The sequence below is a fragment of the Pelophylax lessonae genome, assembly GCF_965119305.1.
Source record: "Pelophylax lessonae genome assembly, chromosome: 4".
NCBI classification, from domain to species: domain Eukaryota; kingdom Metazoa; phylum Chordata; class Amphibia; order Anura; family Ranidae; genus Pelophylax; species Pelophylax lessonae.
The window spans coordinates 36611580-36628190 of record NC_138771.1 but is presented as its reverse complement, the minus strand read 5'-3'; the positions used below and the strand labels follow the sequence as shown (position 1 = coordinate 36628190).

The 16611-nt window shown below is 45.0% G+C and overlaps 1 pseudogene across 1 annotated transcript; it reads left to right on the top strand.

The window, feature by feature from the left end:
• Window positions 1–3127: 3127 nt before the first annotated feature.
• On the top strand, window positions 3128–3946 carry LOC309552053 (tigger transposable element-derived protein 1-like; annotated as a pseudogene). Its single transcript has one exon. The product of its transcript is annotated as a tigger transposable element-derived protein 1-like (transcript).
• Window positions 3947–16611: the final 12665 nt, after the last annotated feature.

Here is a 16611-nt window from a genome sequence, read left to right as displayed (position 1 = left end):
TAGAGTAGATGGTATCACCCACCCCCTGCCTGCACAGCGCGCTGTACTATTCCCCAAGTGACAGAGTGGAGGAGGAGGGGCAGGTGAGGATGGAAAGTCTCCAACTATCAGTGCTTCCTGATGACTCCAGAATAGATGCACAGTCTGTATAACTTTCCTGCTTCTGAACAGCGGGTTCCCCCTCCCCTATCTAATCCTGTTCATCACTCCTGATTTCTCTCACAGTTTCCTGATGTCCGTGGGACATCGGCACCCTCCCCCCCCAGCCTTCTGTTTTTATCTCTCCCTGCTCTGGACGATCTCAGAGCTCATCCCTCCTCTGTGTAGTGACCCCCCCTCCTCCTCCTGTGCCCTTTCCTCTGACCCCCTCCTCTCTAGCTGTACAGCAAAGTTGAACGGTGCTCTCTATCCTCCTGTCTCTGTGCTGCTGAGTCTACCACGATCTACTCAGCTAACAGGTAAAAAGTTCAGGCTTTTTACTCCCTGATATGGCTGTGCAGACAACTGTTCTATTTTTAGTAAGGACCTATTAACAAGGGGTGCAAACAATGTGTCTCCCATGCTGGGCTGTCTTTTATCAGCATGGGGGTACATAGGTGTACACATCCCAGTGCCACCACCTCATTAATTTCTACTGGGACATAAGACTGCATGGACACAGCCTCTGTATTCTAATATGACACACAGATGCAGGTGCCAATAGAAATGAATGGGACGCTGGCACAGGGACGCACACAGCGCCCGTACATCCCTGTGCTGATAACAGAGCGCCCTGCACAGGTTACACGTCTGCACCACATATGAATGGGCTCTAAACAACTCATGTATATGGAGGCAGGGCCGCCATCAGGGGGGTACAGCCAGTACTCCTGTATGGGGCCCGGGCAGCTGGAGGATTGGTGGGGAGAGGGATCAATGACAGAGCGATGCACTGTCTGCCTCTTCCTCCACCAGCTGAAAGCCGGGTTTTCCCCCCTCTTGCCGGCTTTCAGCTGTTTGTCCCCCCCCCCACACTCAGAGCTGGGACACGGGGACGGCAGTCTGGAGAAGTGGTGGAGTCGTGGAGAGGTAAGACGTGGGAGGAGGTGCGCTGTGTGGTGCTCCGTGGGCTCTCCTCTCCTGTCTGAACAACACTCGTGTGCTCTCCCCTCCTGTATGAACAACACTCGTCCATGCAGCATAAGAGACAGGATCGCTCTTACATTGCATCGCACTGTACACACACACAGTTTGATTACCACCCCCTACCTTCTCCACGGGCTGCTCATCTCCCGACAGCAGGAAATGTGGGTGGGGGGGTAATCAAACGGTGTGTGTGAGTGTACAGTCCGATGCAATGTAAGAGCGATCCTGTCTCTTATGCTGTGTGTTGTTCAGACAGGAGGGGAAAGCACAACACAGTGCACCCCCTCCTGGCTTAGTAGTGGTTTCTCCCTGTCGGTTTGGGGGGCTTACAGAAATAATAATGGGAAAATAATTTATGCCTGGGATGTTTGAGGGATTGGCAACTCTCGTTGCTAGAAAGTGTAAAAGTGTAATGGGGATTTGGGGGACAGGGCATTTAATAGAAGGAGGAATGGGGGGGGGGGGTACGTGCTTGTAGGAGGGTTTGGGGGATTTGAGCCAGAAGGGGGGATTGGGGGGAAAGTTTGTGCTAGGAGCGGGGCTGGGGCATTTGTGCTAGGAGGGGGGAATTTGTGCTGGGGGGATGGGGTTGTGAATTTGTAGAGGGATTCAGGGGGTTGTGCTGGGAAGGGTGATTGGGAGGGATTTGTGCTAGGAAGAGAGATTGGGGGGGTAATCATTTTGATATTTTCGCCGGAAGTGGGGGGGGGGCCCTGTCAAATAGGCTGTATGGGGCCCTGGGATTTCTAGAGGCAGCCCTGTATGGAGGCTTAGTGATATCACTCCGTATGTGAGCCAGGACTATGGAGGAGCCGTTCTCACAGTGACAGCCGCAGCCCCGCTGAGATATCACACAAGAGCTTTACACCACAGAGCCCAGAACACCACAGAGCCCAGCACACCCCAGAACCCAGCACACCCCAGAACCCAGCACACCCCAGAGCCCAGCACACCCCAGAGCCCAGCACACCACAGAGGAGCAAGGAATCAGGACAGGCAGCCAAGAATCAGGACCAGCAGCCAAGAATCAGGACCAGAAGCCAGCCCCAAGGCCCCAGCAGCCAGACCCCAGGACCAGCAGCCGGAATACAGGACCAGCAACCAGGAATCAGGAGGACCAGCAGCCAGACCCCAAGACCAGCAGGCCAGCCCCAGGAGCCAGACCTAAGGACCAGCAGCAAAGCCCCAGAAGCCAGGCCCCAGGACCAGCAGCCAGCCCCAGTACCCATTATTTAAGGTAAGTGAAGTCTTCTAGTCTTGGGCCTGGGCATCAAAGTGCTATTAATTAATATAATATTGTTTATTTTTCTATTGTTCGGTGACACTCTAATGTAGTCTCTCATGGGGGCTGGAGGGGACTCTTTCTATCAGAGACTCTCCAATAGGCACAGAGAGGGCCTCTGTAAGATAAACCCCCCTCCAGGTCCCATTAGACTCCGTTGTAGTCTCTAATGGGGCCTGGTGGGGGGTCTTTCTAACATAGACTTTAAAATGCACACAGAGATGACCTCTGTTAGAGAGATCCTCCTCCAGGTCCCATGATACAACCCCATTGTAGTTTCTAATGGGGCCTGGTGGAGGCTCTTTCTAACAGACTCTCTAACAGAGGCCCTCTCTGTGTTCCTTGGAGAGACCCCCCTCCAGGTCCCATTAGGAAAGGGGAGGAGTTAGTAAGATGACCACGCCCACACGGGGGCGCCATAAATATTTCTGCACCCAGGCGTCTGTTACCCTAGGATCGGCCCTGGCTGAACTGAACCCTAACATTCGAGTGCAATTCCTACCACCAAATACCACCTCACTACTGCAGCCAATGCATCAATGTGTCATAGTCGCATTCAAGTTGAACTACTTGAAAAGAACATTCAGTAAGTGTGTTGCAGCAATAGACAAAGAAAAAGGTGATGGTAAAGAAGTCCTATCCACATTCTGGAAAAGCTATAACATCTTGGATTGCATTAAAACTGTAAGAGATGCTTGGAATGACATAAAGGGAACCACAATGATAAGGGCCTGGAAAAAATTAAGCCCACAGTTATTTGATGATTCCAAAGGCTTTGAAGAACATGTAGCAAATGTTACTGAAAATATTGTAGTGATGGCAAGGCAGTTAGAGCTGGAAGTGGAGCCAGAAGATGTTGTTGAACCTTGCATCCCACAATGAGCCCCTCAGCAATGAAGATCTTCTAGAACTTGAAGAGCGGAGAGAAGAAGATGTGCAGGATGAGGTTGAGATCATTGAACATCCTGAAGGCTTAACTACCAAAATTCTTGTTGAAGCTTTCCATCATCTTGATAGCGCCATGGCTCTTTTTGAAAAGCATGATATGGATTTTGAAAGAAGTTCCGAAGTCAATGTTAATATTTCAGGGGCTTATGCCTGTTAAAAAGAAATCTACAGGAAAAGAAGAGAGCTACACTTCAAACCTTCATAGACACTTACTTTTCTAAAAGTCCATCAGCCCACAGATCATCAACATTGATTGACAGTCATTTTGATCCCAGATCATCATCAACTGACAGTCCATTTTCAGCTCTGACATCACCATCAAGTCCTGCTCCTACTCTGATTGTTACTTGTAGTACACCTAATTCGCCAGCAAGAAAGCGTCTCGCCTTTGAAGACTTGACTTATGAAACAGAAGATACCCATATGCCTGCCAGTCCATTTCCAGCTCTGACTTCACCACCAAGTCCTGCTCCTACTCTAAATGCTACTTGTAGTACACCCAATTCACCAGCAAGAAAGCGCCTCGCCTTTGAAGACTTGACTTGTGAAACCGAAGATACCTGTATGCCTTCATCCTTTCTACTACAATAAATTCTCTCAGCTTCTCTGGCCTTGCGACAACAATCAGATAGAGTAAGCTTACAATTTATTTTTTAATAGTATGTTTATTTTAGTTATCAATGCATTATTTTTATCAGTTATGCCTGTAAATGACTATTGGAATGCAGTACATGCATTGAGAAGTTAAAAAAGGTATTGCTTCACTTTAAGTACATTTTCGTTTTACATACATTCTCCGGTCCCATTGTGTACTTAAAAGTGGGGTATGCCTGTATAGAATATATAATAATGGATGGTACTACTTTGGCCAGTTTAAGTTATTTCAAGAAATCAAAATAAAGTAAGGCGCTGTTAGAAATAATATCCCTTAGAGCAATGTGCATGTGCTACAAACGTGTATAGAATAATAACATATATCACAAATTATCAATGTGTGTCCATTGCAAACCAATGTGAAAATAAATTATATTAAAACTGTAAATGAATGAATTTAGTTAACATATAACGTCCAAAGTGCAATGCATGGTAATGACAGTCCATTCTCATAAGTCACAATGATAAAAAATTCTTCAATCACTGTGACCACAACCATAAACTTGTGCTCCTCTTCTAAACATATAGTGCTCCACCGAGTGCAAAGCAAACTATTGCGCTCATCAGAGTTCCCAGGCCCCCGGGGACCACAAGACTTATCAGGAAAACGAACGCCCAAAGCCACCCAAGATTCTTTCCTCAATTAGCCCAATTGCGTTGATGCACAGGCCCCTCACAGGTAGCTGGTCACAGGTATAAAAAAGGCAAGAGGACAGGATAATCGTGCAACACAGTTTATAAAAAATTCCTTTCTAACATAAAATCTTCAAATATTCTGCTTACATCCGAGGTGCCTAGACCGGCACCAGCTTGATATGCCTCTACTGCATCCCACATTCTATAACACTGGTACGGTCTCACCCCTCACTCCACTCAGCCGGCTGGCGTGCGTTCCACGCAGATACTGGATGTGACGTCAGTGGTTATACAGGAACTTGTAGACAGCAACCAGATCTCAATGCATTTCACCATCCATAGGCATCATCAGGAAATCCAGTGTTGAGTTAACATTATTAAATACTGAGTTGAGCTCATATTAACCACTTGCCGACCGCCGCACGACTATTTACTGCGGCGGTCAGCCCTTCACAGGCAAAGCGACGTAGGACTATGTCGCTAGCCTGTGAGGCTCTAGGGAGCGAGTGCGCGCCCCCGAAGGCGCGCTCCCACTCGGTCACTGACCCCCCCACGCGTGTGCCCGGCGGACCCAATGTCCGCCGGTCACTCGGAATCGTCCGTTACAGCGGGAGAAAGGCAGGCGGCTAATGTAAACAAAGCCGCCTGTCATTCTTCCCTGTGTAAGAATGGAGATCACACGGTTCTGCTACGTAGGACTGTTGATCTCTGTTCTTACACATCAAGCCACATCCAATCACAGTTAGAATCACGCCCCTAGGGACACACATAACCCCTCCCTCTAAAAAAAGTTAACCCCTTCACTGCCAGTGTCATTTTTACAGTAACAGTGCATATGTATAGCACTGATTACTGTAGTAATGTCACTGGAAACCCCAAAAGTGTCAAAAATGTCAGTCAAGGGTCCGATCTGTCCGCCACAATGTCGCAGTCCCGCAAAAAAAATCGCTGATCGCCGCCATTACTCGTTAAAAAAAAAATGACAAAAATCTTTCCCTTAGTTAGTAAACGCAATAACTTTTGCGCAAACCAATCAAAATACGTTTTTTTGCGTTTTTTTTTTTTTTACCAAACATATGTAGCATAAAACAAATTGGCCTAAAATGTTAAAAAATTTTGATTTTTACATTTTTTTTGGGGGGGGAATTTCATATAAAAAAAGTGAAAAATATTGTTATTTTTGCGAAATTGTCGCTCTTTTTTTGTTTATAGCGCATGATCAAAAAATCGCACAGGTGATCAAATACCACCGAAAAAAAGAACGTCAAATTCGTTTAGGTACAGCGTCGCACGATCGCGCAATTGTCCGTTAAAGTCACGCAGTGCCGAATCGCAAAATAGGCCCTGGTCAGGAAGGGGGTAAATTCTTCCGGGGCTTAAGTGGTTAAAACAATGACCCCCCCCCCCTCCCCTGTGGTCAGGCTCCAGATACCATGGCTTCGCTTGACATACAAACCGCAACATGCACACTTATTTATCCTTTGTACCCTATGCGTAATGGCCCAACTGATGGTCAGTGTATAACACCAAAAGGCCTAAAAGGAGTGCCCTCCCAACTATTTCCAACTTATCTGGTAAAAGAAACTAGTTGGAATTAAATGTATGTTATGTATGTGTATGTGTAATTGCACATGGGTCTATATAATGTAAGCCCATTATTGAGATGGACCACATACAGATACCCCATCAAAAAATGGGCCTTACTCACTACTTGGTGATCAAATCTGAGAACTTTGCACGTGGTGGAGCACTATATGTTTAGAAGAGGAGTACAAGTTTATAGTTTTGGAAAAAAAAAAAAAGTTTATAGTTGTGGTAACAGTGATTAAAGATGTTTTTATTGTTGGCACTTATGAGAATGGACTGTCATTAACATGCATTGCACTTTGGACGTTATATGTTAACTAAATTCATTCATTTACAGTTTTAATATCATTTTTTTCACAATGGTTTGCAATGGACACACGCTGATAATTTGTGATATATGTTATTATTCTATACACGTTTGTGGCACATGCACATTGCACTAAGGGACATTATTTCTAACAGCGCCTTACTTTATTTTGATTTCTTATGTATAATGTGTCTCACATTTAAAGGGGCAGCAGTTAGTGGGTAGGTTTATTCATTTTTAGAGGTTGGCGCCTTCAAAGGGTTTACATATATTAAGTTATTTCAAACTAGGTTTTTTGTTTTATTTTTTATCATTATTCTTTTCATTGAAGCGTATAGAAAAAATTGTCCACATTAGTACAGTATATCATATTTAATTTTCACATGGACCTATTGATATAGCTATAATTTTATTACTTATGATGCAGAACAAAAACTTCAATTTGTTTATATTTTGATAAACAAGGCTTTTATTATGACATTATAATGTTGTTAAAGCTTGGTTCAAATTTATGCACGTCAGGAACACTTGCAAAATTGTGCGCTTTTCTGACACGAAAAGACACGAAAATGCACTTTAGCAGATGTGCAGGGGTGACGACAATTCTTTTTGGCACCCCAACTATTCAGCAAACTCATTAAATTTCACACCATTAAAAACTCTCGTGGATAGGGCAGCCCATTGAAATGAAAGGGGTGCCTTACATGCAACATGCTAGAACACGTGTGTGCTGGGTCGCACCATACTGGTAATCCTAATGGTACATAAAGTGAAAAAGCCTGAGTTCTTTTTTAACTTTTACATTACAGGAAAATGAAAAAAATTAATGAAAACACATAAACTAAAATATTTATAGAAATAGGCTAACTTCATTGGACAAAAAAAGGAGAGGAAGGAGTAAATTAAGGGTAGAAAAACATAAGAAGGGGTTTATCAAGAAACTTTTATAAAAAAAAAAACAAAAACGAAAAAAAAAAAACAGAAACAAAGCAAATGTATCTATTTTTTTTTTTTTTTTACATTCTGGTAAAGTGACTGTCGTGAAGCTCCCCTTGAACACCTGAAACTAAGGCCCCTTTCACGCGGGTGCACCGCCCGAAGGAGTACATTATGCTCAGCGGGGATCGATCCACCGACAGATGACGGAGTGCAGAGACGGAGCTGTCAGTTCCCCGCTCTCCTCTATGGAAGATCGGATGAGAACGGACCACCTGTCCGTTCTCATCCGATCCCATGCGATCCGATCCTCCAGATGGATGGAAACCTTATTATGTCCGGATTTCACAGATGTCTCCGCTGACACCCGCTGCCCCATAGGGATGCATGGAGCATCCGATCAGGTCCGCCTGAAAAACTGACAGGCGGATCGGATTGGATCGCCTGTGTGAAAGGGGCCTTACCTTGCTAGTCCACTCCTGTCTCTGCCAGCTTTAAAATTCTGTTGAGTGGTGATGGAAGCTGAGGGGACAGTGGTGTCACTCCCATGGTTATGTTATGGTGCTTGAGCCTAGAGATTGGCTGCATAAAAAAAAGATATATACTTTGTAATTATCTGGTACAGACAGGTATAGCTAACTACAAAGTATCATTTTTTTTTTTTACATTTTAATAAGCTCTAAATGCCGGTTCACAGATATGCAATGCGGGAACCCTGCCAATCCACTGCGAGATACTGCATTGCACTCGACTCGCAGGCAGTTCGCAATGGTAAGGAAATCTTGGTCATCTTGACAAGGTAAGCCACAGACATATGTGAATCGCTGGGGGTGTCAATACAAAGTTAACGACACCCCCAGATCAGTTCACATATCGCAGTGCGAACTGTCAGTTCGGACATGAATCGGGATGCATGGGTGTGAAAAGTACTGATCTGTCCCAACAGTATGCATATATTGTGACAACTTGGGGGTTGTTTAGCTCCTTGGTGGTTCAGTCCATGTCATATCAGCCGTTTAAGGACTTGTTGACCAACTTCTATTTAAAAAGAAAGAAAAGTCCAAGAAACAAACAGCTTCCCTTGCGGGGCTTTCCACCATCAATATAAAAATTCACAATATTCAGCCCCCTGGCTTTCTTTGGTAGCCCTGCTCCTCCTGACCATCTAACACAGCACCCCAGTGGTCTCATACAAATGCTCTACCTCTGTCAGCTCTCTGTCTCTTTCCTGCAGATCCCTGCTGCTCAGTCTCTCAGGCTCGGGCATCTGCTTGTCCTGTCCCAGCGCTGTGCAGACATACAAGCCTCTCTGGCTGCTCCTTTGGAACCACACAGGGATTCCTTGGTAGGGTGGAGCCCTGGACTATAGTCAGGTCCTAGATCAAGGGTCAGCAAACTGTCAATCGTGATTGACCTGTCGGCCATGGGCAGCTGACGGATGGATTGGGAACACGGCCCTGCACACAATACTTCCCCCAGCCCCTGCCGCTCTTCTCTTCACTGCAAAGTGGAGAGCAGGAAGAGTCACAATACTAGATAGAGGACAGGGGAGGGAGTTGCTGGACTTAACTTTTCACATTAACCAGCAGGTGATTGGTTGCTGGGCGGTCTTAGCAACCAATCACCAACTTGTTAGTGTAAAATGTTAACTCCCGCAGCTCCTACCCCCGCCCTCTATCCTGTACTGTCATACTTCCTGCTCTCCGCTCTGCTATACACAAGTGTAAGGTAGGAGAGTGCTACCTGTGGCGGCCACCTGGGTAGGAACACGGGTCTCGCCACCAGAGATGTCCTTTTCCCCCTAGTAGCGAATTATGCTGTAGCAACTCTGGTCTCTGTAGCAATAACAGTAGACTTTCCCAATAGCAATAATCCAAAGCAGGTATAGTAGTGATATAGCAGGTATAGCTTTCCCCCGCAGACATTAGTCGAGACTGAATGCTGGGGGTGAACTGGTTTACTGGAGGCCCCACCCGGCCTTTTATGTAACAGCCCCTGCAAGAGGTTTCCAACTCAACATTACAGGGTAATCCTCCCCCATGGTTTTCTCTGTACCTGAGAGAGAACTATTCGAAAGGGACAGGGTGGTCAGTCACACTACCTACACACTGGTGGGAGGGGGACAGAGAACACTACAGTGGGGAAAAGGGTGTGTGTAGGGGACAGAGGACATCGCATTGAGGGGGGGGGGGGGACAGAGGACACTAAATTGGGGATGTAAAGGGGACACTACAGTTCGGGGGAGGGATTGGTGCAGGGGACAGAGGACACTGCATTGGGGGGTGTAAAGTAGACAGAGAACATCACATGGGGGGGGCACTACAGTGGGGGGGGGGGGTGAAGGGAAACAGAAGACACTGTAGTAGGGGGAAGGTGTGAAGGGAACAGAGGACATTGCTTTAGGGAGGCAGAGGACACTACAGTGGGGAAAGGGTGTGAAGGGAACAAATTTAGGGAAGAGATCTGCAGCACCACAGCTAAAACCTCCATCCCTAAAATTGTAAAAGAAAATCGGGGGGGCCAGTGGGACTTTGAGTGAGGTGAAACATTAGCTGTTAATAAACCAAATGGAAAATTGGTGCCAAATAATGATTTAATTTGTCAATGGCTGCATGACAGATAAAAAGTCAAGCAGCAATTATCACAATCAAAACATGTCGGTCAATAAATTATAAGGACTAAAAACAACACGAGCATGGATACCATGGAGAAAAACATTTAAACATGCACGTGTGTAATGCATATAACATCAATAACATCAATAATGAATATATACTGTATTAATACTATAACAAGAACCCATGTACATACAAAATACACGTTACATGAATGCTCTGAATCAGAAGAAAAAAGAGCAAAAAATCAACATAAACAAACATCTGAAATTTAGTCTCATAAAACATTCCATGAATCCAAGTCGTGATCTGTCATTTTGTAGCTCTAGGCGTTTCGTGGAATTTGCATCCACTCTTCAGGAGCTTTATAAACATACCTTAAATATAAAAATTAAATGGCACAGATGTAACTATAATAAAGACAAATATACCGGAAAATTTAACTTATAAGCAGCCAAAATCTGAAGAATTATAATACTTACAAAATCAAAATTATATAAAATAATTGACCAGAAAATCTCCAGGGATATTTTGGGATTTTGAAGGATGTGAAGAAAAAGCATTCCTCATTGCTGAATGCACCAGAGTGGATATACGTCTGATCCGGGGCTGAGGAGGGTGCACGCCAAAGAGGTCCAAGATGGAACAGGGGAGAGGAACCAGATGGACCCCACAAAGAAAATGGATTAAGCCATTGTTTTCCACACATATGTGACCAAATAATCTGTTTTCAAAAAACATTGGATTGATTAGTATAAATAATGCATATAAATATATACTAATGAAGGACGAAGTCCAGAATATGGTGATATGTGTGAGAAAGTCCAAATGGAAAGAATGAAAACCATAGGATGCCAAGGAGAAACAACAAAGTGCCATGCAAACCATATAGGACAAATAGGTATAAAGTAACCAAGGAAAATTGAAACAGCAGAAAGAACCCTGCTTCCAAGATTGAAAAGGAAAGGTGTGCACAAGAAAAAGGAAAGACAATTGTTGATAGAAATGAAAATGAGATAAGGGATTCATGTTGACTTACAAAAAGGATGACAAAAGAATGATAAATAGAAAACCGAGGTGCTAGCAGCGCATGAAGAAATCGTATCCCAATGATCCTTTGGGTTTAAATCTCCCCAGACCTGGGCGAGTCCCCGCCAACGCCATGCGGACGCCAAAGGAAGGGGCGGGATGAGACGGACTCAGCATCCGGTAGGTGCCGGACTCCGCCCATCTCGCAAGTCCCTCCCAGCAGTCAGTGTGGTGAGAAAAATCCAAATCCAATGACCAGCGAAAGCGGACAGTGGATTGGTTAAAGGCATGACGCCGATGCTCAGCATGACAAGCCCCGCCCCCACACAAACAAAGGTGGGGGGCGGGGCAGCAGGCCGAGCATCGCAACCCCGGTATCAGAGAACCACCAGGGCAAATCTAACCCGCATAGAGGCAATGATATTGGATAAAAAATGAAAATATAATAAAAATTACATTTCAGATTGGCTGTTGACGGAACTGAACCGGTATATTAAGAGAATAGATGCAAGCAGATCAAGAGGGGCAAGCGGGTGTCTTCCACCCAATTCTATAAATTTAGGGAATAGATCTGCAGCACCTCCATCTCTAAAATTGTAAAAGAAAATCGGGGGGGCCAGTGGGACTTTGAGTGAGGTGAAACATTAGCTGTTAATAAACCAAACGGAAAATTGGTGCCAAATAATGATTTAATTTGTCAATGGCTGCATGACGGATAAAAAGTCAAGCAGCAATTATCACAATCAAAACATGTCGGTCAATAAATTATAAGGACTAAAAACAACACGAGCATGGATACCATGGAGAAAAACATTTAAACATGCACGTGTGTAATGCATATAACATCAATAACGAATATATACTGTATTAATACTATAACAAGAACCCATGTACATACAAAATACACGTTACATGAATGCTCTGAATCAGAAGAAAAAAGAGCAAAAAATCAACATAAACAAACATCTGAAATTTAGTCTCATAAAACATTCCATGAATTTGGAATTTGTAGTCCTTATAATGTATTGACCGACATGTTTTGATTGTGATAATTGCTGCTTGACTTTTTATCCGTCATGCAGCCATTGACAAATTAAATCATTATTTGGCACCAATTTTCCATTTGGTTTATTAACAGCTAATGTTTCACCTCACTCAAAGTCCCACTGCCCCCCCCCCCCCCCCCCCGATTTTCTTGTGTGAAGGGAACAGATGACATTGCTTTGGGGGGGGCACAGGATATTAGAGTGGGGGAAGCATGTGAAGGGGACAAAAGACATTGCTTTTGGTGGGGAGGGGGCAGAGAGGACACTACAGTGGGGGGAGGGTGTGAAAGGGACAGAGGACATTGCTTTGGGATGGGGAGAGTACAGTGGGGGTGTGTGAAGGGGTCAGAGGACACTGCTTTGAGGGGACACAGGACACTGCTATGGGGGTGCAGATGACAATACAATGGGGACATCGCTTTGGGGGGGGGGTGTTGTGAAGGGGGACAGAAGACACTGCTTTGGGGGGGCACAGAACACTGCAATAGTAGGAGGGGCAGAGGACACTATAGTGGGGGAGGGGGTGATGTGGGGGCAGGACACTGCTAGGGGGAGGCAGAGGACACTACTATATGGGGGGCAGAGGTCCCTACTGTGGGAAAGGGGGGAGGAAAACTACTGTGGGGGGGGGGGGCAGAGGACACTACCGTGAGGGGGATGATGGCAATTTGCATATACTCCAGAATGTTATGAAGAGGCATCAGATAAATTGCAATTAATTGCCACGATTTGCAATCTTTGCCATGAAAATTAACTTAATCCCAGGGTGCCCAAGAAAGTCCAGCAAGTGTCAGGACCGTCTCCTACAGTTGATTCAGCTGTGGGATCGGGGCACCACCAGTGCAGATCTTGCTCCGGAATGGCAGCAGGCAGGTGTTGGTGCATCTGCACACAGTGAGGCACAGACCTTTGGAGAATGGTCTGGTGTCAAAAAAGGGCAGCAAAGAAGCCACTTCTCTCCAGGAAAAACATTGGGGACAGACTGATATTCTGCAAAATAGGTATGGGCTGAACACCCCCCTGTTCGGTTCGCACCAGAACATCTTGAACAGGGAAAAGTTCTAGCGAACGTGCAAACTCTATTAAAAAGTCTATGGGACACGAACATGAAAAATCATAAGTCCTCATTTTAAAGGCTTATATGCAAGTTATTGACAGAAAAAGTATATGGGGAACTGGGTACTGCCCTGAGGGACATGTATCAATGACATTTTTTTTTTTTTTAAAAAACAATAATTTTTAAAGGAACAGTGATTTTATTGATACACATAATGAAACAATAAAAATGAAAAATTCCTTTAAATGTCATGTCATGGGGGGGTCGTGCCTGTAAAGTGGCGAATCTGTGCGATGGCGTCGTTATTGACGATGGATTTACATTGAGGAACACTATTTTTTTGTTTCCTGTGGTTCTTACTCTCTGACACTTTTTTTGTGAATGGGTAAGGGTATGGGGTGTGCCTGGGATCTGGGGGCCCCTTTTTAAAGGGGGCTTCCAGATTCCAGTAAGCCCCCTACCGGCAGACCCCCACAACCACAGTCCAGGGTTGTCGGGAAGAGGCCCTTGTCCCCAAAGCACCCTCCCCATGTTGAGGGAAAGCAGCCTGGTATGGTTTGGGGGGTGCTTACTTGCCCCCCCCCCCTTTTCTGGCCTGCCAGGCTGCATGCTCGGATAAGGGTCTGGTATAGATTTTTTTTTACATTTTGGCGTGGAGTTCCCCTTAAATTCTATACCAGACCCAAAGGGCCTGGTATGGATTTTGGGGGGGGGGACGACCCCACATCTTTTTTTTTTTAATTTTGGCCTAGAGTTCCCCTTAAAATCTATACCAGACTCAAAAGGCCTGGTATGGATTTTTTTTTTGGGGGGGGGGGGGCACGCCATTTAAAAAAAAAAATATATATTTTTTAGGGTTCCTCTTAACCACTTTCACTCCCTTCCTGCCCAGACCAATTTTCAGCTTTCAATGCTCCTTGGCGTCTATTCTTGAATTTCCTCCATGTTGTCCACGTAGATCTCAACCTCTGAAAGGTTACCTACCCTTGTCCTAGATTCTAAGGGCTATGAACACTTGCAAGCTCAGCATTCTGGTTATTGTCAAGACCCAGACCCTGGGTTGGAGACCCTTTGCCACTTTATTCTATATTTTCACCATGGCAAGGCCTCGAACTGTCACAATTTCCACAAAATATGGACCATTGATGGAACTAGTGGTCAGGTCTGGAAAACAATGCTTTACAGCAAATGTGACCCTTCATATTCATGACCCACTGTAAATATATATCTGGGGTAAAGCTATTCATTAAAACAGCAAGTGCTGAAGAAAGAGCAGATATCACGTATTGTGCTCGGTGCTTTCATTCAGTCTGAACCTTGTCTACACTGCAGATCTGCTCAGTAAATGTACATTAATTAGAAATTGTGCGAATGGCATTACATACAATTATTCCTGTTGCAGACTATGATGGCTTCATTTATATTCCTGAATAAAACATGAAATACCTTTAATGAGAAATGGATGTAGTTGTCAGCAGGGAGCAGTAGTGATAATGTTGCTGGGTGAGATATCACAAATGAAGACATTATACAAGTAGCTTCAATTTTATAGAAAAATTATAGCTGTGAGATAAAGCAGGTCCTCTTCAGAGACTTCATTCTGCTTCTACTTTATAGAAAAAAAAAACGTTTTTAGATAATCCAAATGCACTTTAGAGAGCAGACTGAGCAACTACATAGAGGAATGTACTATACATGGCTTTACGGCTTCACTGATGGAGACTAAAACTACTGAACCTTCCCACATTTTATTTTCCTATTTTTTAATTTTCACAAATGCAGATGCAATTTGATGTGCCGAGGTGCTAGATGCAATTAACCTGCTTGCGTACTGGGAACTTTCACCCCCTTCCTGCCCAGGCCAATTTTCAGCTTTCAGTGCGGTCACACTTTGAATAACAATTGCGCGGTCATGCAACACTCTACCCGAACAAAAATTTTTATCATTTTTTTTAGAGCCCATTCAGACTAGCGCGACACGACTTTGGGGGGCGACCTGTGAAGTCGCGTGCACCGCTGTGCACCGCGACTTCGGCATGACTTGCAGAGACTTCACATAATGGAAGTCTATGCAAGTCGCCTCCAGGTTGCCCCCAAAGTAGTACAGGACCCTTTTTCTAAGTCGGAGCGACTTGTGTCGCTCCTATTAGAACGGGTCCTGTGCTAATCAATGGACCGCGACCGAGCGCGACTTGTCAGGCTGACAAGTTGCCTGACAAGTCGCGCTAATTTGAATGGGCTCTTAGACAGATAGAGATTTCTTTTGGTGGTATTTAATCGCCACTGTTTTTTTTTTTCTAAACAAATGAAAATAGACTAAAAAAAATGTTTCTTAGTTTCTGTTAAAATTTTTGTAAATAAGTAATTTTTCTCCTTCACGATGTGCGCTGATGAGGCTGCACTGATGGACACTGATATGCTACACTGATGGACACTGATAGACTGCACTGATTGGCACTGATAGGCTGCACTGATGGGCACTGATAGGCTGCACTGATGAGCACTGATAGGCTGCACTGACGGGCCCTAATAGGCTGCACTGATGAGGCAGCACTGATATGCTACACTGATGGGCACTGATAGGCTGCACTGATGAGCACTGATAGGCTGCACTGACGGGCCCTAATAGGCTGCACTGATGAGGCAGCACTGATATGCTACACTGATGGGCCCTGATAGCCTGCACTGATGGGCACTGATAGGCTACACTGATAAGCACTGATTGGCAGCACTGATGGGCACTGATGAGGAGGCACTGATGAGGCTGCACTAATATGTGGCACTGATGGGTGACAATGATGGGCACTGATTGGCTGCACTGATGGACACTAATATGTGGCACTGATAGTCAGCACGAATAAGCACTAATAGGCACTGACAGGCAGCACTGATGGGCACTGACATGCAAAACTGATGGGCTCTGATTTGCAGTCCAAATTGGCAGCACTGGCGGGCACTGATTGGTGGCACTAATGGGCAGTGTTGAGGCTGCACTGATTATCAGGACACTGATGATCAGTGCCCTGATTTTCAGTGTAAACGTCCCCTGTATGGAATGGAATACCGCTTATCAGCTCTCCTCTCCTCACGCACTGTCAACGTGAGGAGAAGATTGCCGGTAACCAGCAAATCCTGTTTACACTGTGATCAGCTGTGATTGCACACAGATAGTAACATGGTAAAGAGCTGCTGTGGTTGGTTCTTTACCCTGATCTGTGATCAGCTGTGTCACAAATCACTACCGATGCACGCCGCAGGGGGGACACTCTCCCAGCAGGAGTGCCACTGCGCTTTAGCCGTCATTTGGCTATAGCACGGTCCTGAAGAGGTTAAAGTACATGTAAACTCCAAGGCTAGGTTTAAACGTACTAGTAAATTTCTTTACCTCT